Here is a 25,616-nt window from a genome sequence, read left to right on the forward strand (position 1 = left end):
AGGTGGTCTCAGATGGAGATGGGAAACTTGTTGGCAACTGGTGTAAAGGTGACTCTTGCCATGCAAAGTGACTGTAGGGAAGGCATGATTACTTTTGAAATATGAAGACATGAGATTTGGGAGGCGACAGGAGTGGAATGATATGATTTGGCTGTTTCCCCACACAAATCTCACCTTGAATTATAATAATCCCTACATGTCAGGGGGAAGGCCAGGTAAAGATAATTGAATCATGTGGGCCGTTTCCCCCATATTGTTCTCATGGTGTGAATAAGTCTCACCATGGTGTCTTATGGTAGTAAATAAGTCTCACTAGATCTGATGGTTTTATAAATGGGAGTTACTCTGCACAAGCTCTCTCTTGCTTGCCACCATGTAAGATGTGACTTTGCTCCTCATTTGCCTTCAGGCCTCCCCAGCCACATGTGACTATGAGTCAATTAAACTTCTTTCCTTCATAAATTACCCAGTCTCAGGTATGTCTTTATTAGCAGCATGAGAACAGACTAATACATCAGATCACAATGGAATAAAACTAGAAATCAATAACAAGAGGAATTTTGTAAACTACACAACCATATGGTAATTAAACAGTCTGCTCCTGAATGACCAGTGGGTCAATGAAGAAATTAAGATGGAAACTTAAAAGTTTCTTGAAATAAGTGAAAATTGAAACACAGTATATCAAAACCTGTGAGGTATAATAAAAGTAGTACAAAGAGGAAAGTTTACAGCAGTAAGCACCTATGTCAAAAAAGTAGAAAAATTTTCAATAAACAACCTAATGGTGCATCTAAAAGAGCTAGAAAAGCAAGAGCAAACCAAACTCAAAATTAGTATAGGAAAAGAAATAGTGAAAATCAGAACAGAAAAAAATGAAATTAAAATGAATAAAAGCAATATAAAAGATCAACAAAGGCCAGGCGCAGTGAGCCAAGATCATGTCATTGCACTCCAGCCAGGACAACAAGAGCAAAACTCTGTCTTAAAAAAAAAAAAAAAAAGCACAACAAAATAAAATTTTGGTGTTTTTAAAGATAAACAAAATTGATGAAACTTTGGCCCAATTAACTAAGAAAAAAAGAGAGAAGACCCAAATAAATAAAATTAAAGATGAAAAGTGAGAAATTACAACTGATACTGCAGAAATTCAAAGAATCATTAGAGGGTGCTACAAGCAACTATGTGCCAAAAAACGAAAACCAGGAAGAAATTGATAACTTTGTAGACACATAAAACCTACAAAGATTGAACCAGGAAGAAATCTGAAACCTGAACAGACCAATAATTAATGCAATTAAATTCATAAAAAAAAGTCTTCTAGCAAAGACAAGAACAGGACCTGGTAGGTTCACTGCTTTATCACACATTCAAAAAAGAACCAATACCAATCCTACTCAAAGTATTCTAAAAAACAGACGAGGAAAGAATACCTCCAAACTCATTCTATGAAGCCAGTATTACCCTGATACCAAAACCAGACAAAGACAAATTAAATAAATAAATAGAAAACTGCAGGCCAATATACCTGATGAACACTGATGCAAAAATCCTCAACAAAGTGCTTGCAAACGAATTCATCTTAAAAAGATCATGCATCATTAATGAGTGGAATTTATCCCAGCGATGCAATGATGGTTCAATACATACCAATCAATAAATGTGATACATCAAATCAGCAGAATGAAGGACAAATACCATATGACCACTTCATTTGATGCTGAAAAAATATTTGATAAAATGCAACACCTTTCATGATTAAAAACCCTAAAAAATTCGATATAGAGGGACATAACACAATAAAAGCCATATAAGACAGACCCACAGGTAGTATCAAACTGAATGGTAAAAAACTGAAAGGCTTTTCTCTCATATCTGGAACAAGACAAGAACGCCCACTTCCTCCACTGTTTTTCAACACAGCACTGGAAATTCCAGCTAGATAAATCAAACAAGAGAAAAAAATTAAGGGCATCCAAATTGGAAAGCAAAAAGTCAAATTATACTTGATTGCAGATAATATGATCCTGCATTTGGAAAAAATCTTAAGTTTCTACCAAAAAACTATTAAAAAATGATAAACTCAGTAGAGTTATAGGATACAAAATCAACATTCAAAAATTAGTAGCATTTCTATATGCTAATAGCGAATAATCAGAAAAAGAAATCAAGAACGTTATCCCTGTTATAGTAGCTACAACTTTTTAAAAAATACCCAGAAATAAATTTAACCAAAGCATTTAAAGATCTCTATATTGAAAACTATAAGACATTAATGCAAGAAGTTGAATAAGACGTCAAAAAAATGGAATGATATTCCTCATTCATGGATTAGAAGAATCAATATTGTTAAAATGTCTGTAATACTGAAAGCAATCTAAAGATTCAATGCAATCTCTATTAAAATACCAATAACATGCTTTAAAGAAATATAAAAACATAACCCTAAAATTTGTATGAAACCACAAAACACCCAGAATAGTTAAAGCCATCGTGAGCAAAAAGAACAAAACTGGAGAAATCATAATACCTGACTTCAAATTATACCACAGAGATATAATAATCAAAACAGCATGGCACTTGCATAAAAACAGTCATGTAGACCTGTGGAACAGAAAAGAGAAACCAGAAATAAATCTATGTGCCTATAGTTAACTCATTTTTTACAAAGGTGCCAAGAACACACAGTGGGGAAAGGAAAGTCTCTTCAATAAATGGTGGTGGGAAAACCATATACCCCTATGTGCAAGAATGACACTAGACCCCTATCTTTTGCCATCTACAAAAATTAAATAAAAATGGATTAAAGACTTAAATCTAAGACCTCAAACTATGAAACTGCTTCAGGAAAACTTTGGAGAAGCTCTCAATGACATTGGTCTGGGCAAAGATTTTTTGAGTGATACCCCACAAGCACAGGTAACCAAAGCAAAAATGGACAAATTGCATCACATCATTAAAAAGCTCTGAACATCAAAGGAAACAACTGACAATGTTACAACCCAAAGAATGGGAGAAACTATTTGCAAACCACCTATCTGACAACTGATTAATAATCAGAATACATAAGGAGGTGAAATAATTCTATAGAAACAAATCTAATCGTTTGATTAAAAGATGGGTAAAATATTTGAATAGACATTTCTCAAAAGAAGACATACAAATGACAAACAGGCATGTGAAATGGTGCTCAACATCACTGATCATCAGAGAACTGCATATCGAAACTGCAATAAGGTATCATCTCATCCCAGTTAAAATGGCTTATATCCAAAAGACACGCAATAACAAACGCTGGTGAGGATGTGCAGATAAAGGAACACTCATACGTTGTTGGTGGGCATGTAAATTACTACAACCACTATGGAGAACAGTTTGTAAGTTACTCAAAAAACTAAAAATAGAGCTCCTGTATTAGTTCATTCTCATGCTGCTATGAAGAAATACCCAAGACTGGGTAATTTATAAAGAAAAGAGGCTTAATTAACTCACAGTTCTGCGTGGCTGGGGAGGCCGCAAGAAACTCACAATGATGGCGGAAGGCACCTCTTCACAGGGCAGCAGAAGAGAGAATGAGTGCCAGCCGGGGAAATGCCAGATGCTTATAAAACTATCAAATCTCATGAGAACTCACTCATTATCATGAGAACAGCATGGGGAAACCACCCCCATGATTAAATTACCTCCTACTGGGTCCCTCCCATGACACGTGGGGAATATGGGGATTAAAATTCAAGATGAGATTTGGGTGGGGACACAGCCAAACCATATAAGCTACCATATGATCCAGCAATTCTACTGCTGGGTATATGCCCAAAAGAAAGGAAATCAATGTATCAAAGAGATATCTGCACTTCCATGTTTGTTGCAGCACTGTTCACAATGGCCAAGATTTCAAAGCAACCTAAGTGTCCGTAAACAGATGAATGGATTAGAAAGTGTGGTAATTATCCACCATGTATTACTACTATTCAGCCCTAAAAATAATGAGATCCTGTCCTTTGCAACAGCATGGATGACACTGGAGGTCATTATGTTAAATGAAATAAGCCAGGCACAGAAAGACAAACGTCACGTTCTTACTTATTTGTGGGATCTAAAAATCAAAAACATTGAACTCATGGAGATAGAAAGAAGAAAGATGGTTACTAGAGGCTGGGGAAGGTAGTGGGAGTCGGGGGAAGGTTGGAAACATTGGTAAATTTAAAAAAAAATTAGAATAAATAAGATCTACTATTTGACAGCACAGCAGGGTGATTATAGTCATTAATAATTTAATTGTACATTTTTAAATAACTGTAAGAGTATAATTGGATTGTACCACAAAGGATAAATGCTTGACAGGATGGATACCCCATTTTCCATGATGGAATTATTACACATTGCATACCTGTATCAAAATGTCTCTAAGTAAAACCATTTACTTAGTAGCTTTGAGTATTTTCTTCATACTAAATTCCATGGCCTACTATTGCAGTTTTGGGGTTGTGCTGATGAAAAATTGAAAGCTGTCAATCATAGGTGAGTAGAATGGTTTTGTCTCATTTATTTAATGTTCATTTGCTTAATGTTCAATTAAATTCATTGTTCAAAATGCGTATTTTGGCATTACCGAGGCCTGGGTTTTAATTCAGCTTCTGCTGCTTACAAGCTGAGTTCACCCAGCCTTCTTCCTTACCCAACTTCTCTATTAATGTGTTTCATTTCATGCCGCTCTCCTCATCCCTCACTACATTTTAGTCACTCTGGCACTAATCATTTTTCAGTTCCTGATGAAGCCCTTGTAATTCTCAGGAGCCTCAAGATTACGTCCCTGTGTAAGTGTCTCTTTCAAATAAGCATCATCCAACAAGCAATAATATTTGAAATATAACTTTATCAAATTTACAAAAACTATCAAAAGATTGATTCCATTGATAATTATTAGCAAAACTTAAAAAACAGTTTTCAATATGTTCATACACATAAGCACCCACAAACCCTAAGGAGATATTTCCGGCAGATTTTTCTTTTCTATTATTTAGAACTCCACCCCAAGTTCCCCAAACCCAGTCTACTCATGTTTTGTCTTACTGCTTCTTTGCCCACACACTGGTAGATGAATTATTTTCCTCTTTGCTAATAACATCACTTTTTGACTGAAAAACAAACCAGGGACTCTCTGGGCTTCTTCCCTCATCCACTCACTGTTACTGCCTCACAGTAGCCAAGAAGCTCAGCTTGCAGAAACCACTTCCCTTTGATTCTTTTCTCTTTTGTAAGGGGGAAGTGTCCAATTGTTCACCTTTTATTCTTTTACTTCTGTCACACTCATGTGGTCACAGCCCTTTGATGGTTGCACTTTGTTCTTTCCATCTAGAAGTCACACACATTGTCTTCACCTTCACAGTTCTAATTATGCCGCAAGACAGATCCCCAATGGAAATGAGATGTGATCTTTTATTTTTTAAAAAGCATTCCTAGAAGCTTCGGTTGGAATTAACTGTTAAAAACTCGTATAGTACTTTGTGCTTTTCTTACATAGCACTTACAATAGTCATATGTTAATTCCCCCAAACCCCATTTTTGGAAAATAGCCTGACCAGGGCCACACATTGACACATTGTACCACTCCAGGGGGCTACAAGTCATTCGTAATGCATTCCATGTGAATGGATCTATAGAAAAAAAATGCCCAACCAGTTAAACAAGCAAGGAAGCCTATTCAAGATGATTGTAATAAAGGTAAGAGATTAAACTCAACTCCAATTGAAACAAAAGGCTGGAGAGCTTTTAAGCACTAGGGTGAGCTAGCAGGAAAGTACTGGAGGGTATTAGGGGGAAGGGAGATTGGTCAATGTGACTAGGCCATCTGTATTTGCTAATTGGCACTTATAAAGGCCCCTACCCTCCCACAGGGATAAGGAGATAGGGGCTTCATCTTCCTTGATGATTACCTCTGGAAGAGATGGCTCTCAGGGCCTTGAAAAAGACTTTCCTGGGTTGTAGAAGATTTACTTCTGAAAGGAACAGAGAAACAATTTGAAGGAATTCCAGGTTTTCTAATGCAAATGCTCTGAGAAAGGGAGGTGAGACCTAGAGTCATAAAGTAACCTAATGAAAGTTGAGCCAAGCTGAAGGGAATGTGAAGACTTCTAGCAGGGCCACCTTGTGACAGGGAAAAATGTCACAGAGTAACACAATGTCTGACATATAATAGATGCTCAATAAATGTTGAATTCATGTGTGGGTCTATTTACAGTAGGGATGGTAATAATACTGCCACCTAATATTGCAAGGAGGTCTATTTGGATATTCTGTATAAAGAACTCAGCACAGGGCTTAAATGTTTTTTTAAAAACCCTCATAAAGTTCATATACATATATAGAAAACAGCAAAACAATCTTTAAACAATTAAGTTGAAAGACCTTTTGTAATCTCCTATTCTAAACCCCACTCACTTTCCTTTCCCTACCCTTTCAAAGAGAGATTTACTTTCAGTATGGAGCACATTTTAAACGATCCTAAGAAAAATATTCAGCATATTTCATTCACTAACTGAACAAAAGTCAAAATGCATTATTATCCCAAGTGGGTATTAAGGTGGGTAGTGTGTGATGGAAATCTAGATAGTTTTAGAGGAAAAACAAAAAGGTGTTATTTAATCAAGCAAAGGCTGAAGAGCTTTTTTTAAATTGAATTACAGGAATTGTAGTCAAGATTAAAGGCTGAATTGCAGACATGATTTTTTTTTTCATTTAGCAAAATGTTTGATTCATTAGCTCATGAAATGTTAATTACTCATTTATTTTAAATTAGTTTAAATATGAGCTCCCACATGGGCTGACAGTTGTCTAAATTCTACGGCAAGTATTAATATATGCCATGTGTACCCTAGAACATTCCCACCACACTGCTTAGTGGAGGAATCTAAAGATTCCTTTCATTAATTACCACTGGTCCTACAGGAATTTTTCTGATGCAGCAGGAAGTTGGTTTGTATGACTAGAATCTCATTTTTATAAGTATCATTAAACGTGCACTCTCATGTAATGAAGCTGTTCCCACATCCTGTCTAATAGCCACTCTAACACTGCCTTGTAATATGGCCACCACTGAAAGTGACAGCAGAGTGATTATGAGCCCAGGCTCCAATCTCAGTCCTTCCTCTCACTAACAATGTGACTCTGGGCAAGGATTAGCCTTCCCATGACTCAGTCTCTTCACCTCTAAATAAAGATAATAACAGTAGCAATCTCACAAAAGTATTGGAGAGAGAAAAAGGATACTTACAGCAGTGCCTGGAACATAGTGATAATCCAGAAAATATTAGCTATTATTCTGCTCAAGGAATTCTCACATTGAGTAGACCTGTTCTCAGGCCTAAGTGCAGTGAGCAGTAGGACACAGGTTTATTTAGCAAAAAGTTATGCATCTGAGGACAGACACTCTCGTTAAAACTGAATGCTGACACTTTTACCAAATGACAGGATGCTAATGTTTCTTCATGGTGTTTCTTCATTGGTTTCTAGGGAGTATTTGGCTTCTTTTTCAGAAGATGTGCTTACATGGAATACTTCTACATTCCTTACTCTCATCCACACACTTCTGAAATCTAGTTCTTGTCCTAATAGCCTCAGTAAATTCTCTTTCGATTACTCCAGCCCATGGGAAATACCCCCTCCTATGAATTGTATTATTTGGCTTATTATTTAGGTGGTATGCGTGTTGCTTAATTATGTCCTGGCTCAGGTGGGCATTTGCATTGGTTTATCTTAAAGTTGCAGTATTTTAGGATGTACATGTCTTGTGTCTCTGACTGTACTGTGGGCTCCTTGAAAAGCGAGATCAAGTGATAGAGTTTTCTGAGCTACCACACCTGACACAGAGCTGTGCAGGAAATGCTTGGGAAGGAGGGAAAGGAAAAGAGAGAAACAAACTTGAAAACAAACATGTGTGGATCTGCGGCTGGTAAGCAGATGCCTACTTCTGACCCAGAATTTTTGAGGGTACCAACTTGCATTAAAGACACAGATAGGCCGGGCGCGGTGGCTCACGCCTGTAATCCCAGCACTTTGGGAGGCCGAGGCGGGCGGATCACGAGGTCAGGAGATCGAGACCATCCTGGCTAACACGGTGAAACCCCGTCTCTACTAAAAATACAAAAAATTAGCCGGGCGTGGTGGCGGGCGCCTGTAGTCCCAGCTACTCGGGAGGCTGAGGCAGGAGAATGGCGTGAACCCGGGAGGCGGAGCTTGCAGTGAGCCGAGATCGCGCCACTGCACTCCAGCCTGGGCGACAGAGCGAGACTCCGTCTCAAAAAAACAAACAAACAAAAAAAAAGACACAGATAAAAAGGAATTACAAAGGAGAGGGAGAAGAAAGATAACTTCTGAGATCAAAAACTAGAACAAAGATTTTCCTGTCACGGCATATATTGGGCAAGGATCCAAAGAGTTTTTTAATTAGCCAATTAATTTAATTGATTTACACAAAAGGAAATATATATGTTCACATAAGTTCATATATGTGATCATGTTATAAATGTTTTCATTGTGGGGTAGGATTCATCATTTTTTCACCTTCTGTGTGGCTTTCCCCTCTGATTTTTGTCTCTCTTCTTCCACCTGCAATAGTCCCTCATACCCACCAATATAAGGTAAATTCATCGTTATTCACTCAACCCTATGCACATTTATATGGTAAGTGATATATAAAATAAATAAAATTAAATCATATTTTATATATATTTTTCTACATTTTCATTTTCTCTCTCAGCTAATAACTCTTGTAATTTCCTTCTTTTCAACCAATATATATTCTTTAGTAAGGGTAGAATTTTATTTTTATATTGGGTTATTCATTTATTTTCCATCTTTTGTCATTGCAAACAGTACCGCAGTAAAGATTCCTATCTATCTGACTTCATATATTACTGCTTTCCTTTCTATGGAAAAGATTTCCACTAATGAGGTTGCTGGGTCAAATTGAAAGTTCAATTTTGATAGCTGCTGCCCAATTACTTTTCCAAACTCTTGTAATGCTTTATATTTCCACCAGTAATCTATGAAAGCACTCCTTATTTTATAACCCCTTCAGGAAAAATGCCGTAACTCTTCATTTTTAAAAAATAATTCCCCTTTAAAAGTATCCACTTTATTTTGGTATTCTTTTGGTCACTAAACTTGCCCCTCTGTACATAGGGCAGCTTTCCATTATACATATATTTCCAGTCATATATTTCTAGTCATATATTCGAGTCATATATTTCTCGCATTTCTTGTCTTTGTGATTTTTAGCTATTATGTTTATAATATGTAAATTTATGGCTAATATAGTTTCTTTAAAAATTATGCCTTTATTATATTATAATAAATTTTATACATCTTTATCCTTTTTAATGATGTTAGACTCAAATTTCTAATAACCTAATATTGATTTTCCACTCTTACCTTTTTCTTTTTAAAAATATTTTATTTCTCTTTGTTTGGTATCCTTTTATTTTAATTATTTTCTTTAATTATCCACTTTAAATGTGGTTTTTTTAAATAGTATATTGCTAGATTTTGCTTTGTGACCTAACATAATAAAAATAAAATCAATGATGTAGAAAAGAAACCAAAATATTTAAAATATTTTTATTCACAGACACATGATTCTAATGGGAAAAGGTTTTATTATAGTCGTTTTTACTTTCTGGGTCACCTCATAAGGTCTTGTTTATTCTACAGAATATATATAATAGGCAACGTGGAAAGGAAAGTAGGAGATTGTAGAAAAAGAGATTTGGGAACATGGTGATAACAATTGCACCTTTTTCCCCTCCTCTCTCAAGATCGACCTAGCTTCCCCTCCTGCATCAGCCTTCTGCTTGACCCCACAGGCAGCTGTGTGCAAGAAGGCCTTGAGTTCTTTGTTAAAGTGGCCAGATTTAGGGAATAAAAATACAGGATATTCAGTCAGTTAAATTTAAATTTCAGATAATCAACAAATGCTGGGTTTTTTTTTTTCACTGTAAGTATGTCCCATACAATATTTGGGACACACTTACACTAGGTTGGTGCAAAAGTAGTTGTGTTTTTGTCCTCTTTTTTTTTTTTTTTTTTTTTTTGAGATGTGAGTCTCGATCTGTCACCAGGCTGGCGTGCAGTGGCGCTATCTCGGCTCACTGCAACCTCTGCCTCCCGGTGGAGGTTGATTCTCCTGCCTCAGCCCCTCGAATAGCTGGGATTACAGGTATGCGCCACCATGCCCAGCTAATTTTTATATTTTTAGTAGAGACAGCGTTTTACCATGTTGGCCAGGATGGTCTCAATCTCCTGACGTCATGATCCGCCCACCTCGGCCTCCCAAAGCATTGCCATTCTTTCAATGGCAAAAATTGCAATTATTTTTGCACCAACCTAATAACAAATTATCTGAAACTTAAATTTAACTGAGTGTCCTGTATTTCATCAATACCCTTACTCTAGAATCTCATTACAGATAACTGGAGCAGGCCTTTCTTCATGGTGGTCCGGGCAAGTACCTGGAGACATTATTTGGGAGCCTTAACCTAGAAGCCAGAAGTAGCATATCCTGGGAAGACCCTGACACTCTGAGATATAGAGATAGCACCTCTTCAGGAAGGAGAGAAAGAATACCATTTGACAATAACCCTATGTATAACAAGCTTAACTAATTCCCTGGACCCCAAAATGCCTACAGGAACCAAATGATTTGATCAAGACTTCCATGATACTGACACTGTGAAAACTAAAGGAAACCAGGGAGCAGGTAGATTTCCATTAGGGACACCTTCCAGGTACTTCAGGTACAAATGGTCAATAGGCCTGCTTCTGTTTCTGAGATCAGGTTACAGGGGAGAAAAAGCTGGTTTGAAATCTACCAATTGTGAATTGCAACCACACACTCCATCTATTATGCTTCATCTATTACTATACTTGAGTTAAAGACAGAGGGACTAACCATCTATCTCATCATCTAAAAATGTCAGTCAGAATGGATAGAACACATGTAAATGACAACTGAGAGCCCAAATTTAAAACACTGATAACAGAACTTACAAAATAAAAATGTAGCACACTAACATAATTGTTCACAGTTGAACAATTCAGTGGATGAACTGAAGCTGGAGATGACACTAGTGAAACCCGCCTCCCATCCAAGTGATCCTCAGTAGTCTAGAAGGTAGAATAGAAGAAAAACATTTCAAAGTAGAGGCAAAAGGTAGGAAAACAAATGAGGAAAAAGTTAATTAATTAATTATTATTATCATTATTATTGAAACTAAGTATTGCTCTATTGCCCAGGCTGGAGTACAATGGTGCGACCTCAGCTCACTGCAACCTCCGCCTCCTGGATTCAAGCGATTCTTGTGCCTCAGACTCCCGAGTAGCTGGGATTACAGGAGCCTGCCACCATGCCCGGCTAATTTTTGTATTTTTAGTAGAGTTGGGGTTTCACCATGTTGGCCAGGCTGCTCTCAAACTCCTGACCTCAAGTGATCCACCTGCCTCGACCTCCCAAAGTGCTGGGATTACAAGCATGAGCCACCATGCCCGACTTGGAAAAAGTGAATTTAATATTGCATAATGAGAGCTCTAGAAGATGAAAAGGATGGAGGGGGGTGCATTAATTGTGTCATAGTAGAAGACGCTATCTCTAAAGAAAACCCTAAGTCTACAGATTGAAAGATTGCACTGAAATTCACACTGAATTGTGAACAAAGGACATTTATCTAGGTATATCATACTATAATTTAAGTAATGGAAAAAATAAGGACATTGTCTTGGATATCTAATTTGCATTACTGGAGGCCAGAAGACAGTAGATTGGCATTTAGCATCTAGACACTGCTGAAAGGAAAGAACTAAAGCTCACAGTAGATTAGATGTGGATCTCCTACTTCATCTGGGTCTTTACCCGCACAGGTTTGTTTGCAAGCCCACACACTTTTACTCAACCAGAGACTTCTGCCTGGGTCTGCCTCAGTGCCCTCTGATAAGATATCTGTTTCTACTACAGCCCTTTGCCTGGGCCATTCTTTAAACTTCGGACTCAGATGGAAGACTTACCTGTGCCTGCATTAAAGCTACTTTGTATGTGATTTCTGTTTGAAATGTGAGAAAAGGTCATCCATGATTCCTCCCATCCCAGCCATCCTTAGTTTTCTTCCGTATTGTACTTCAAGCCTCTCTGACCTGAATGTGCCAACACTCGCCTAGCTTGTATTTCCTAGAAAATAGGCAAATTACTGCAGATTACAGAATATTCCCTCCACTTGGCTCTTGTTTAAGGGACCATTTCCCTGGAAGCTGTATTATGTTAAATGCTGCTGATTTGCCAAAATCTTTGGTTTGGGAGATGATGAAAAACAACCTTACTCCCCAGTGCTTTTCCAGTCTATTACTCCTCCACTCTCCTGTGTCATCCCCACTCCTCTGACCCTCAGCCATATGGCTGCACTACCCATATCTCCCACCTGGTCCCTTTCAATTCCTGACCTCCTGGTCACTCCCCTCAAATTAGTTGAACATCTTAGCATCTGGCTCATAGTTCTAACTCCAAAAATATTTAAACCTAAAGAGTCATTTCTATAAAAGTATTTTATTCTATTCTGGTAATATTTTTATAGTTTTTCAAAAGACATGAAACTACTTTCAATTATAGCTTCTATGAAAGTAAAGAATTTATTCATCTTTGTTTGACTTCAAATATTGCTTTAAAAGCTTAAATGGAAGTACACCTGATGTTCTTCTCTCCCTTAATGACTCTAAAGGTAAGAATTTACTGACAGATAAGCATTTATTAATACAAGATAAGAGATAAAAATGCAACTTTCTGATGAATACCAGAAGAGACAAAAAGCCTAAGTTCTGGAAATAAGAGTGCAAACATTGAGAAAATGAGTTTGTCATTGAAAGTGTGTAAACGTGAAACTTTCCCTACTGCCAAGCTATTTTGTTGGTTTTCTCAGAAGTAGATCTATCAGATGCATTGACCAGTAAAAGGAACCAATGAATTTATGTAGCTTCATCTACTTTATCACTGAATTTTTTTTGTGCTTTATCTTTTTTTGTTCTTAAACCTGGCTTTGTATCTGTAAGCAGGAATCTAAAACCCTAAAGAATAGTAATATGGTTTTCATTTCACTTTTTCATTTCCCTTTTTCTATCTACTACCTTCAAGTCTGACCAATAGGATTTCATAATTTTTGAGATTACAGTTCTACCCACTTCAAGTCCATACTGATTCATTCTCAAGATTGAAAGTAATGGCCAAGCGAGGTGGCTCATGTCTGTAATCCCAGAACTTTGGGAGGCTGAGCTAGGTGGATCACCTGAGGTCAGGAGTTCGAGACCTACGAAGACAGCCCAGTTGGCTGATTACTGTAAAGTTGAATCGATGCCATGCAGAAAGATAATGAGAAGTAGAGGGCTAATAACAAACACATAATGTCTAAATGTGGGATCCCAAGAGACGTCATGGTAGCTTACAAAGATGCTCTTCTCTCCTGCAGCAAAAGGGCAGACACAGTTGAGTGGCAAACTGAAGACCTGATTGTTAGTACTGCAGATCTCCAGAGACATTTGAATGCTGAGTTGAGACAGGTTTGTTATGTAAAGAGAAAAGACCTAGTGGGAGGAATCTGGGTTCCCAAAACATGGGACAAGGACATCTAGATGGAAGGCCTTTGTAAATGTTTATTCAGCAATCAAGGTTGAACTGTATAGGATTGCAGATATGGCCCACACATTCTCAAAGCTAGCATTTCCACTGTGCTGGGAAATGCTGAAGAAATCGTTCCTCAACAAGGCAACAGGTGGCTCAGGAGCTGCCCCTCACCTCCAACCTCCATTCCAGCTTGCCAGGCAAACAATTAGGATTAAATTCCATGAAAAGTCCTGCTAAGGACTTGCTGGGTATGATTGGGATGAGGGGGAACATAAAGGAGAAACTATACACTTCAAAAGTTGCAAAAAAAAATATTTATATAGGCATATGCACTGGTAGGCACCAGAAGAGCGCTCCTGGGATTGGATTTTAGATGTACTTGATTAAGAGGCCTGAACATAAGACTGGATAAACAGGAATTCATTGACTTGAGAGCATTTTCTTAAGACATATGACCCAAAAGGACATGAAGATCTTGGTCCTGGAATGGCTCTTAGAAGCCTGGGAAAAAAATAATGGCCAACTCACAGTGTAGCAAAAATGCCTTTCTTGCCTTGGCAGAAGGTAGAGGAAGGAATAAAAAGGCAGAGGGAACTGGGCATGCTGGAATGGAAGTATTAAGTAAGGCAAGACTCACCAGAGGATGATGTTCCATAGGAGGACCCAAAGGACAATGCATCCACCAAAACCATCAAAATACATAGGTGAGATGGCCCCAGCAACACTAAGAAGTTTTGTGGTAGTTACCCTGTGCAGGATATAGTAGGTTTCAAGATCTACAATGGTAGTTCACAAAGCTGGGTTCATTTGTATGTATGATGGGCCCTCTGATGTAATCAAGGCCAGATGACAGGGCTTGACTTCTGTGATGGCTAATACTGAGCGTCAACTTGATTGGATTGAAGGATGCAAAGTATTGATCCTGGGTGTGTCTGTGAGGGTGCTGCCAAAGGAGATTAACATTTGAGTCAGTGGGCTGGGAAAGGCAGACTCACCCCTAATCTGCATGGGTACCATCTAATCAGCTGCCAGCATGGCCAGGATATAAAGCAGGCAGAAAAACATGAAAAGGCTAGACTGGTTTAGCCTCCCAGCCTGCATTTTTCTCTCATGCTGGATACTTCCTGCCCTTGAACATTGGACTCCAAGTTCTTCAGTTTTGGGACTCAAACTGGCTCTCCTTGCTCCTCAGCTTGCAGATAGCCTATTGTGGGACCTTGTGATCCTGTGAGTTAATACTTAATAAACTCCCCTTTGTATATATACAAACAATATATATAATATTATATACTATATATGTAATATAATATATACTATATATTATATATGTAATATAATATATACTATATATTATATATGTAATATAATATATACTATATATTATATATGTAATATATTATATACTATATATTATATATGTAATATAATATTATATACTATATATTATATATAGTAATATAATATTATATACTATATATAATATATGTAATATAATATTATATACTATATATAATATATGTAATATAATATTATATACTATATATAATATATGTAATATAATATTATATACTATATATAATATATGTAATATAATATTATATACTATATATAATATATGTAATATAATATATGAGATACATATATATATCTCTCTCCTATTAGTTGTGTCCTTCTAGAGAACACTAATACAACTTCCAAAAGCCAGGCGGTCATAATTACCAGGAGGATGTGCAAAGTCAGGGGTATAGTCAAAAAAGTTAACCTGCAAGATTTAGTGGTGGTAAGAGCAAAATAGGCAGGCACTGATAAGACACTTAACACATATAACAAAAAGGAAGAAGAAGGGACAGAAGGAGGAAGAGAAGGAGGAGGAGAAAGAGAGGAGGAGGAAGAGAAGGAGGAATGGAGAACCAGAAGGAGTGAAGGTGACCATGCAAATACAAAATCATAATCCTTCACTTAGTTCCCAGATATGAACCAAGACTAAAGATGTACCTGGATCCCTACGAGAAAGGACCCTGTAAGACAATGACAAGCTTACACCATGACAATTCCCCAACCTTTCCACAAAGGAACCTACTTATTGAGTGAGTGTCCACTGAGGAAAAGGGGAAATAACCAAAAATTTTCAGGATTATTGGACACAGTATCTGAGTTTACTTGTCTGAGTTTACTTTGATCTGGGGGATCCAAAGCACCATTGTGGCTCACAATTAGAATGGGGACTGCTATGGGACAAGTACAGCGATGGCTAAAGTCCAGTCCTATTCTATTTATGTGTTTGGGAACTGGGGAAATGACTAATGAGCGGGTCTGTAGAAAGGAGAGTGGCCACAAGTGGGAATACAGATAGAGATTCCTAGGCAGTGGCCAATGGCCTGGCTCTCTGCTTTGGTAAGGATCATAAACGGAAAAGGACCAAAAGATCAGAGACAAAAAATTCGGGGCTAGAGACACATGAACTGACAAATGTGAGTGGGTACCAAGAGGATGAGCTTTATATTACACATCAATGTCCATCAAAAAGCACCCACTCTGTGGGTAAGTGTGGTGGCCCACACCTGTAATCCCAGTAGTTTGGGAGACTGATGTGGGTGGATCACTTGAGGCCAGGAGTTCAAGACCAGCCTGGCCAACATGGTAAAACCCCATCTCTACTAAAAATACAAAAATTAGTCAAATGTGGTGGTGTGTCCGAAATTTGTTCCTTCCAGTGGGTTCTTGGTCTTGCTAACTTCAAGAATGAAGCTGCGGACACTCGCAGTGTTACAGTTCTTAAAGATGGTGTGTCTGGAGTTTGTTCCTTCAGATGTTCAGATGTGTCTGGAGTTTCTTCCTTCAGGTGGGTTCGTGGTCTCGCTTGACTTCAGGAATGAAGCCCCAGACCTTCGCAGTGAGTGTTACAGCTTTTAAAGATGGCACGTCTGGAGTTGTTTGTTCCTCCCAGTGGGTTCGTGGTCTTGCTGACTTTAGGAGTGAAGCCACAGACCTTTGCAGTGAGTATTACAGCTCATAAAGGTAGTGCAGACCTAAAGAGTGAGCATCAGCAAGATTTATTGTGAAGAGCAAAGGAACAAAGCTCCCACAGCGCAGAATGGGACCCAAGCTGGTTGCCGCTGCTGGCGCGGTGACCAGCTTTTATTCCCCTTTTTGGCCCCACCCACATCCTGCTGATTGGTCCATTTTACAGAGCGCTGATTGGTCCATTTTACAGAGTGCTGATTGGTCTGTTTTTACAGCGTGTTAATGGGTGTGTTTACAAACCTTTAGCTAGACACAGAGTGCCGATTGGTGCGTTTTTACAGAGTGCTGATTGGTGCGTTTACAAGCCTTTAGCTAGACACAGAGTGCTGACTATTGCATTTACAATCCTTTAGCTGGACAGAAAGGTTCTCCAAGTCCCCACCCGACCCAGAAGCCCTGTGGCTTCACCTCTCAGTGGTGGGTGCCTATAAACCCTCTACTCTGAAGCCTGAGGCAGGAGAATTGCTTGAACCCAGGAGGCAGAGGTTGCAGTGAGCCTAGATCATGCTACTGCACTCAAAAAAACAAAAACCAAACCAAAACAAAGCAAAACAAAAAGCATCCACTGTTCACTCTGAAAGAGGCACTGAATAACCCACTAACAGCAGTAGGACTCCTCTGACATCTAATTGACTTGAGGACAACTCCACAACCTTGCCAAACATTCCTAAACTGCAGTGAAAGATGTTTCCACCCACACAGATTTGCATTCTTCCCTTCCTTCCCTCTCCTTCACACAGATTTGCATTGCAGTCTAAAAGCTCGTCCAGCCTTCTCAGGCTTCCTTCATGTTAGCTTAATCACCTAGCAGTTGTTTCCTCTAATAAAACGTTTGCATGGTTAATCCTACCTTGGTGTCTGCTCTCAGAAGATCCAGTCTAACACAATTACACTTTTCTTTTGTGACTCTAGCCTTGATAATGAAATTTCTTTCACCCCTCCTCCTACTAAATGCTTTTCTTTTACTAGGCATGTTGATTTTCTTCAGTCCTTCTACAATTCTAACTCAATTTCACCAGGTTTGGTTAATCTCACCCCCAGCTTCTTTAAGGGGGGAAAAAAGAGTTTCTGTAAGATGCCTACACCACAGCTGAATATTATTTTTTAAATAAAATCTCCTAAAAAGAAATGCTATGAAATTTTAACAAGTTTTATACTAATTTGCAAAGGCTTCAAGTATTATTGTGTTATTCTTTTTCTTCTTTTCAGTTTTTTAAACTTGGGAGTTCCTGCTGGCATCTTTGAGCTATGTCTTCCCAGTGAAAACAATTGTAAAATACACATTAAATTAGAATTTTTGAGCAGCACACCCAGTCTTGCTAACTAAAAGTAATTCGGCAAGACAGCCAAAAGCAAAATAGTAGGAAAAAAATTTCTTCACAGCCCTGACTTCTCCCTACTTTTCCTTTTACTATCAATCCTTCTCATTTTTGTAAAACAAAAACTATGTAATTTTTTTGATGTTAAAAATAAGGTATAGATCAAGGTAGGAGGAGAAAATACCATTTGACCCAGCAATCCCAGTAATAGTTCTATTATGTCTAAATTTTCAAGTGATCCTGAGTGAAAATGATAAACCATAAGTGAATGTACTTAGTGCAAAGGAAGAAAGTTCCATTGAAGCTGCTGAAACCATATATAGTTCTCTTCAAAGTTAGCTACTATAAGAGTCAGAGATCTGTGATCATCAGGTAAAGCAGGCACATTGCTGAGGAGGAACTCTTTCAACAGTCAGAGAACTCTTTGAATTATTTTATCCTGAGAAAGATAACAAAATGAAAACTCTTCCGTTCACCCACCTTCTCTGTAAAATGTACCAGACTGGCTCACTGTTTGCTGATAGTGTGCTTGTTTTATTCATGATGAAAATTAATTATGGGTAACAGATGTTAACTACGAATCAGAAAGGGCATTCACCATTTAATTTATTAAGAGGAAGCTGTTTTCCTAGAAGCTAAATTCTCTACAGTATTCTCACTATCAAAGAAAAACGTTCAGGGTAACAGAAATGTATTATGACACCAATAGAGAGGGTCAAGCCTAACATCTTGGAGGTTCAATTCTTTTTTGATGTTCTTATATTATTTTGAAATTATATTTTAGAGGCACATTTTGTCTATGATCCTGCCAACGTTACCTAATAATAACTTTTATAGTAGACTCTTGCCACATTTTTAAAGAAGCAAATGCTTTGGTATTTGTTATTTTCTAGGATGCTAAAATAATATATCTTTGAAATTTGGTAAAATTCTTTATCTAAACCTACGTACATGGGATCAAGGTGGCTCTGATAGAGAAGATAGATATGAAACTTCCCACTTCTCAAGATTATGTGAGGTATGTGTGTTCAACTAATTTAAGTAAGGGATTTAACAGCTCTGTCTCATCCTGCAAGACCCACACAGGTTATACCTGCTCCAGGAAGCCTTGTCTAACTCAAAAAACCCATTAGCCAGTTTCTTTTCTTTGCCTGTTGAATGCCTTTTTCTATAATCAGCCAGAATAATGGTTGTTTATATCATTCTTCTCTACTGAAAAAGAAAGCTCATGGCACATCTTTAAATTTCTAGCGCTTCATCAAAAGTCTGCTCACAACAGACAAATTTTTTAAAAATTAGTAAGCAAAGAAATATTGTTGTGCTAATTCTAATCCATTTTAGAAAACTAACTGGCTTATGTGTATTTTGTATTTGTTTACAAAAACTCAAAGTAAGAAAAACAAACTATATCATTCGCCTTAGTAAGAAGTTTTACATTGGGTTGGAAGACGAAACAAAAATGAGAAAGGCTTTTGTATTTATTTAAATTTTAAACATATACGTAATGAGCACTTCCTAAAAGTCAGGCACTATTCTAGGTACTGGCAATGCAGGAGTTATTACACAAGCAGACAAAGTCTCTGGCCTCAGGAAGTGTTCAGCTGAATGGCAACTGGATCGTTATCTCAGGTCATAATAGGCCAGTACGGTGGGTCAACTACTATTTCAGCTAGGAGAGGAAGAGAAACCGACCAGTTTTGTTTAATCACAGCTGACTTTTGCTACATGGGCTTACTCAATTTCAGAATTAGCTGCCATTTTGCTGATGCCATGAGCAAATGAATTTTTTATTTGTGTGTATCTAACATGAAGTGTTTATTACCTACTATATCTAGAAGGAAAAACAAATTTCTTGATGAATTACGACTATAACTCTTTCCTTTTTATGTCAGACACTTTGGACTTCTCTAAAAACCTTGCCAATTAAAACTAAATCCAAAAAGTATAAAAAAGAAAAAAAGAAAATTTTCTTCTTTTTATTTTTGTAGAGGCAGGGTCTTGCTATGTTGCCCAGGCTGGCCTCAACTTCCTAAGCTCAAACAATCCTCCCATGTCAGCCTCCCAAAGAACTGCGATTACAGGCATGAGCCACTGCACCTGGCCAAAAATGAAAATTTAATCAAAGTCTAGAAGGGAATATTATCTGGAGCATCCTAAGTACACTGCTAGAATTGCTGCCTTTAATAAGTAATCAGCAACATAAACAAATCTATAAATCAGTTTCAAATGTAAGCCAAAGAAGACATAAATATTTCAATTTATTTTACTCTCTAGCATCCAAAATTATTCGTAGGAACTTTATATTTTAAATAACCATCATGTAAATGTAATTAAAGAATTTGAGATGGAGAATATGAAAATTCCCTCCTTTAATTTGTAAGGTGGTTTCTATTTCTCTTATTCTCTCTGATGTAGTTACAGAAGTCATCTCAGAAATGAGAATTGATATTTGTTTATTCTGGAATTGTCAGTGGATGACAAGAAGTTAGTTAGCTTCTTTATAATTTCATTTTATGTTATTATTTGTCAGTGTAAGGTAAGGTTATTTGATATTGGGTTTAAGGTAGATTATTAGAAATCCTGCCACAGAGCTACCTTGGTCTGCAGTCCTTTCCCCATATGTACCTTTTGGATTCTTAACATGGGCCCCATCACACCCCAAATCTGTTCCAGGATTTTTTTTCCCTAGGATCAACCTTCTTGTTATTTGGGAGGCCATCTCTGTTGGTATCCTGGCCCTAGCAACCCCTTACTGCAACCCACCCCAGATGATTATTAATAATCTTTATTAATCAAAACAGATAGGGTGAGCTTCATTCACCTTTCCCAAGGCTGGAGCAATGTGAGTCAAACTTGCCAGAGGTTAACTTGTTGTCTTAGGAGAAAAGTTGCCTTAGCTGGGCATGGTGGCTCACGCCTATAATCCCGGCACTGTGGGAGGCTGAGGCCAGTGGACCACTTGAGGCCAGGAGTTCGAGACCAGCCTGCCCAACATGGCGAAAACCAGTCTCTACTAAAAATATAAAAATTAGCTGGGTATGGTGGTGCACACCTGTAATCCCAGCTAGTGGGGAGCCTGAGGCATGAGAATTGCTTGAACCCAGGAAGCAGAGGTTGCAGTGAGCCGAGTTTGAGCCAATGCATTCCAGTCTGGGCGACAGAGTGAGACTCTGCATCAAACAACAACAACAACAACCAAAAAAAAAAAAAACTTGCCTTAACACAAGTTGAGAAAATTATATATTTTGGCAACCAATATCCTTTTTGATGATTTCATGGCTATAGTTAATAAGTCTGAAATTTGCTACTTTCTGTTTTTCTATCTAGAATTGTTATTTGTAATTCCTCTAGTTGACTTTCCCAGGACAAGTAAAATTTGCATTCTTGGGGAGAGAAAATGAGAACACTGGTACACAGAGTGTCTGTGAAAGTAAGTGCCATATGATTTTATAATTTTTAATAACAACATAAATTACTGAAAGCAAAAAGATTTATTCCTGCCCTTTTTAATGAGAAAAAAAAGGCCAAAAGGCCCAAATTCATGCAGCACTTAAAAAAATTGATCTCTATGTGGCCCTATGGTATTCTTTTTACTGTAGTACATAACTGGTATGAACATTTATTAAAAATAGCTCTGTTTATTACTAAGTAATTTACGTCACAGTGATGTAGTTCCTTCAGATGGCTGGGAAGTGTGCTCTATCAGCATGCTAGTCTAACCTATATGCCTGAGAGCCTCATCCTATGCCCAAACCCATTCCCATTCCACCTACCTAACTCTTCCTTACCTTACTCTATTAACCCCTGATATGTCCTCCCAGTATGTGCCCTCATATATTTCTCCTACAGGTATAGTTTTTTCTTTCTTTGTTTCTTTGTTTTGTACTTAATTACAGTCCAACCACTAAGTTGACCTGGCCAAATCTTGTTTTTCCCCCAAGTTAGGCTCAAATTTCCCACGTGAAGTATTTTCCTAGCATACCAGCTGAAATTTATTCCTTTCCTCTAGTTTTCTGGTTCTCTAGTTTAACTTGTGTAACATGCTTCAGCTGGGTAAACTAATGATATATAATTTCACTAAACAAGCTTCTTGAGGCAAAAACTATAGCTCTTTCCTTTTGCAAATGCTCTATAACTATTTGTTATGTTTACCTAAAATAACATTATTTTACTCTTTGGAAGAATTTAAGGCCTATCAGCAATTGAGTTAGAGTGCCAGAATCACTCTAATTTTTTTCCTGATTTTTATATATATATATGTAATATATATCAGAAATTATATGTATATCATAATTATATGTATAGCATGGAATATCTATCTATCTATCTATATATATATATATTACACAATTCAAAATCATTTATGTCATTACAGTGTCCACTCAGATACCTGAACATACAACAGAACGTCAAATGACACTTCCCGGGAATTGGCTGGTAAGGCCCAAAGGCAGGGCCAAAGAAAATTTAAGCACCTTATATTCTAAAGGGAGAACAAACAACTGGAGCCATATACCTCCCCTTGGATTTGCTAGAAGTTAGCAGAATCCACTCTGCTAGACTCAGCCACCTCCAATGCACCTTCCTACTGAGGTAGAATAGCAGGACTTGCTTCCCAAGCATCAGTCACAAGACCCCACTGAACAAAACAGGATCTGATCAAAGCAGGATGCAGCAAAACAAGAGGCCAATTCCAGCTGAAGCGAAGACGGCAATAAAAGCAACCTCTAGTTGCCCTCACTGCTCATTATATGCTAATTGTGATGAATTGGCATGTTAAAAGAAACTGCCATCAGTACCATGACAGTTTACAAATGCCATGGCAATACACAGAAGTTACCTTGTATGGTTTAACAAGGGGAGAAACCTTTGGTTCCAGGAACTACCCATCCCTTTTTCCAAAAACTCATGAATAATCTGCCCATTATTTATCATATGATTAAGGAATACCCATAAATATAGGTAGCCAGCCATCCATGAGGACTGCTGCTATTATTTTTTTTTCCTATGGGAAGAGCAGCCATTTCCCTGTACTCTGCGGCTCTAATAACTTCCTTTCACTTTGCTCTGTCAGCTCACTCTTTAATTTTTCCCGATCAAAGCCAAGAACCCTCCTAAGCAAAGCCCCAATTCTAGGGTTTGGGATAACTTCATGATGACCATGAAGGGGCTAACAAGCTACAGGGACCTGAGTGAGACCCTCAATCAGACTCCAAATTCAAATCATTTGGCTTCCACAGACAGGTGAGTGTCCCCTTTGTTCCCCATTGGTGTCACCCTCTCTCCTTTAACTGATTTACTTTCTCTTTTACTCTTTTCTTCCCCTTTACCTTTTCAGGTGAACTAGGAAATAGGAATGATCCTCTGGCCTGGTAATCAGTTCATTGTTTCCCATCATCTGGGTTCCTGGGATGGGAGCACACCTGACTGGCCATATCCTTTGTAATCCGCCTCGCTTCCCTTTCTCTCAGATGTTTTCTCTTTAGTTTACAACGATCAGCCATTTTCCTTTTCCACTCTTAGTGCATAAATGCATGCTTATGCTTATTTTGTTATTGCATTTGCAGTCTTTGCTTTAGATATTGGGCTTTTGTTTTTATATTCTGTGTAAGGCTGGACACTTCTCTTGTTTGTTTTGAGTTATTCGTTATTTTCAGATGTCTCCCATTGTTCTGACTCTGAGATGCCAGAGTCACACTGCTCTATGCTCCCAGTTGTGTGCCTTTAGGGTTCACTGTTGGCCACCCCCAGATGCTCCAGCATTTTTGACAGTTGTTGTGGGGACCCTCATTGGATGACTCCTGGATGCTCTGTATCTTGCGGCATTTGGCATAAATTGATTTGTGGGGGATCCTGGATTTGGGTAGGGTGATTACATCAGCAGTCAGTCTCAAATTTATTTTGTTCTTATTAGAGACTGAACCACCTTTTGTTCTTTGTTAGTTTTCTTATTCCACCCTCTTCAGCAACCTCTTCTAGTCTGTCCTAAAGTCAGAACTTCCTTTTTTTCTGCAATGGCTAGCTACAGGTCTCTTGTCTCTGTTTCTCCCTCTGCTTAAACTGAAAGCCCCAAATGAGCTTCCTTGCTCAAGCCCATTTTTCTGGGGTCCTGGAGCCCTGACTTGACAGATGACTTCCTGCAGCAGCAGACAAGTGGTGACGTGAACACTTTCTTTGGTGTCTCCACTGCTGGGTGAGTTCTCTGGCAGCTTGGAGCCATCAAATGTACCCCTTGAGCAATGCTCTTTACCCCTTACCTCTCTTTCCTCATTCACATTTGCTGCTATAGCATCCCCTTTTCCCTACCTTCCTTTCTCTTTCCTATTCTACCTCTATTGGTCTAGTTCATGCAGAACTGTGGGTTAAAGTCCCACCCAGGGGCATCTTATTCAGGTTAGAGTGGCTCTCTCTATTTCTCCCTCTTAAAGAAACAAAGGGAAAGTTACACTTTATCCCTTTAACCCCCTTCCTTTCTCTCCTTCTCTTTTCTTCCATTTATAATAATCTCCTCCTCTTCTGAAACTGAAGAGTAAGAGAGAAATAAAAGGGATTTTTTAAAAATCAAACTGCCATAAAGACTACTTTAACCAAATTATAATCTACATCTTTCCTTGGATTACCTATCAGAGCAAACAAATTTTAACGATGTAGACAGCTGTCAGTCTTGTCAGAAATAATTTAAATCCAGCTAACTTCTACAAATGGGTGAATTTATATTGCCATCTTATGACTAGAATTTTGAGGTAAAAGTTATTGGCTCTTTTTATGTATGTGTATATGTGTTTAGATATGTTTATGTGTATTTACATGTATCATGCTATGTGTTGCACCTACCATGATATCCAGTTGGATTATAAATAAATGAGTACTCATAAATTAAGCAAGTCCAAACGCTTTTCAATTTCACATAAATCTGTGGTAGATAAAGCTGGTTTTAAAATTATTGATAAGAGTAGAAATGTCTTCAGAATTATATAAAGACCAATATAAGATTGTTGGTTCAATGAAAATATCAGATCATCTGAGTTATCAGCAAAATGCCTGTGTGTTCAACTTTGATTCTTATTTAGGTGTTTATCTAATTTTCAGACCTTAAAAATGATTAGCCAGGAAATCACTTTAAATGATATCTAGCTTTGTCTAATATCACAGTTTTCATAAGAAATTTCAATAAACTATTAAAACATAATAATGATTATTAAGTAAATATAATGAGATTAAAGCTCCTAAGTGAATTTATGGTTTAATTTAAAAACCTTAAAATCACTTTGGATGCTTATTGGATGTCTGTGTCTTTTACCACAAGAAAGGGTTATTATGTGGGGATACATGTTTTTAGGAATTACGGAATGAATCTCATCTATAAAATGCTAGTATCTGTGGGAAATTCAGGAATTCTGCCTTCCTAGATTTATATAAAATGTGCCAAAAAAATGTGTTCTTATTGAGAAAAAGAATAATTTTGTATAATTCAAAAGTTATCAAAAGGTTTATTCAAATTATGGACTTCAAAATATTATTTATGAAACTGGGTAAAAAGGAGCCAGTAAGCAAGAAAGAGATAGGTAAAGAAAGTTATGGATGTGAAGACGTATTTTTGATGAGGATGATTATAA

General features: G+C 37.6%; 1 long non-coding RNA gene across 1 annotated transcript in view; it reads right to left on the reverse strand.

Moving 5' to 3' along the window:
- LOC107973427 (uncharacterized) overlaps positions 1-25,616 on the reverse strand; it is a 585,387-nt gene that overhangs the window by 25,343 nt on the left and 534,428 nt on the right. The gene's annotated exons all lie outside the window — the stretch shown is intronic.

Source organism: Pan troglodytes, chromosome 12 (assembly GCF_028858775.2).
Source record: "Pan troglodytes isolate AG18354 chromosome 12, NHGRI_mPanTro3-v2.0_pri, whole genome shotgun sequence".
Taxonomy (NCBI): domain Eukaryota; kingdom Metazoa; phylum Chordata; class Mammalia; order Primates; family Hominidae; genus Pan; species Pan troglodytes.